Source organism: Hipposideros armiger, unplaced genomic scaffold (assembly GCF_001890085.2).
Source record: "Hipposideros armiger isolate ML-2016 unplaced genomic scaffold, ASM189008v1 scaffold_1059, whole genome shotgun sequence".
Lineage (NCBI taxonomy): Eukaryota > Metazoa > Chordata > Mammalia > Chiroptera > Hipposideridae > Hipposideros > Hipposideros armiger.
Window position 1 is genome coordinate 154,206 of NW_017732409.1, and position 2,461 is coordinate 156,666.

General features: G+C 41.2%; 1 pseudogene; it reads left to right on the forward strand.

Moving 5' to 3' along the window:
* The first annotated feature begins 1,494 nt into the window (after positions 1-1,494).
* On the forward strand, positions 1,495-2,412 carry LOC109376183 (calcium-binding tyrosine phosphorylation-regulated protein-like; annotated as a pseudogene).
* Positions 2,413-2,461: the final 49 nt, after the last annotated feature.

The window sequence follows — 2,461 nt, forward strand, 5'->3', positions numbered from 1 at the left end:
AAAGCCAGACTTATTTAAATAAAATTTCCTTTATTCCCCCAGAAAGAGTTGTTCTTTTTTTCCTCTGAATGTCCACAGATCTTATTAGGACCATTATTAGGCACTTATACCTTTTTACCTATAATATTTGTATATCTGTCTTATCTCCCCTACTGAATGTAAGCTTTGTGAGGCCTCATTTTAATAATGTTTATGTCCATAACAGTGCCTGGTACAGTGTCTTACACACACAGCACAAGCACTCAGTCAAGTGTATTAGTGGATAAAGGGTTTTGTTAAAAAGTGGGTGGGGAAGTCCCGAAGAGGGGAACAGTTGGGAAAATTAGGTTATTGTTCTAAGCACAGGGAGGCAAGAGTAGATGTAGCTTTTCTTTCTCTGCATGCAGGCATTTGGTGTGGTAGCCGTGTCCAGAACTAGACTTCTGACTTGAGTTTACAAGAAATCAGCAGCTATGGCTGAAGGAGACACTGTTCTTCAGTAAGCAGCTGAACCTAGGAAAACATACATGTCTCCAAACCAAGTCTTGACTTGACGCAAACACATTTTGTAAAGCAAATTCCACTTTTTCTACAGATTTTATTATGATGTTAAGGAAACGTTTCCACAAGAGAAAATCCTCAGTAAAACGAGCAGGTATGAAAATGTTCAGCGAGTAACAACGAAGGTGGTTACACAGGTGTGTGGGCAACAAGCAGAAAATGATTTTAGTTTTATAGTTCTAGGAGTTTCTGTATGTCATCAGCTGTCTTGGCCTCCCAAGCCTTCCAAGGAATTTTCCTCATGCCTGAGGATTCACAGAGTCCATACTGATGGACCCAGATCTCGTCTCTGCTCCTCTTGTCTGGGAGAGTAGGACTCTGGCTGCATTATCACACCTCGCCAGCAGGTGCTACCATTTTTAGGTTGGAATACATGATGTTTCCTAACATAAAAAAACCCTATCATCCTCTAGTTTTCAATTATTAAGCTAAACTTAATATACCAAGTTACCTAAATTGAGGAAAATACCTTTATTAATATGACAGCATTTGTCTCATCATTATTATACCACCTGAAGATTAATTAGATATTAATCGGAGGTTTTTACCTTCCTTATTTCTAGGCAGAGTTAAGATCTTTCCTCTGTTGCTGACCAGGCAAAAGTGGCATATGGTTATGAGTTTTGTCACTGTGCTACTTGGATTTTCTGATTTCTAAGGAGATTAATTGAGGTGTCTTTTGATTGGATAGGTCAGGAAAGTTTCATTACCCACACTAAATCACAGATATTGGAAAATAAAGCAAAACTATTTTGTACTTGTGTATATATTGACATTTGAATGCTCAGTCTATTGCTGCTCTCTTTAAAATTCTTCATTTGGGGAAAATAGGCTCATTAATCATTGGCTGTTATTTTACCTGAGAAGTAGTCAGAAGGAACCACACAAGAGAATAAATGAAAATGTGTAAAAGAACCAAGAGAAACATCTATAGTTTCACAAGAAGCTACACGGATGGAAAAATCTACAGACACAGAGGAGGACAATATAGCTGGACCACTGTTTAGCAACAAAATCGCTCAGTTCCCATCAGTTCGTGCAGAGCAGCTCCCAGAGCCTGAGGAGACAAGTGAAGCAGTCCACGGTCCTTCAGAACCATCCACCCCTAAGATTACTACCCCACCCTCAGCAGCAGCTTCCTCAATCCCCTTGCAGGATGGACAAGAACTTCCTGCTTATGATCAAGCTCTTGAGGTCCCTTTGCAGGCTGGTACTGACGTTATGTCAACCATTCCTAAAACACGTATCTATAAAGATGAACTTATGACTAAAGGAATTATTTATGTTGAGAAAATAACAGAACAAACAGCCATCCCTTTAACTGATCACATTGCTTGTCTAAAAGAAAATAAGCTGTTACCACCAGGTAGTCTCATACCTGTAGGCAAGAGAGCCCCAGGCATGTCTGAAAAAAACATGCAGGTTCTACTAAATTTGCACAGTTGGAGCCTGCAAACTATGATTCTTCAGTACATATGACAGGAAAAGGAACACTTCTGCTCTCTTTCGCCTCTGTGAAAGGTCGACCTGCACAAGCCCTGGACACAGATGCCTGTACCAAAGCAGAAGGCCATGAAAAATCTCTGCTCCTTGAAGTGGAAGTCACTTCCCTACTCCCTGAGCAACAAGAGTCAGGAAAGCTCTGCATCCCAGAAGGCTGAGGTCACACCTGTGCTCCCTGGGGAAGTTGCTAAAGCTGTGCCCCCAGCTCTCTCTGTAAGACCGTCTAGTGGTCCCCCTCCTCCTGTTCCAGAAACCAAACCAGAATGGGAAGCAGCACCTGAGCGAGTTTGGTGGACCCAGGTAAGAAAATTCGATACTTACCAAATGAGTACATTTCAGGTGACATCTGTACTTCAGGTCACCATCTAGGTAGGCTCTCTGAAGCTTGGTCAAAAGTCTTTATTTTCAAAAGTTTTTA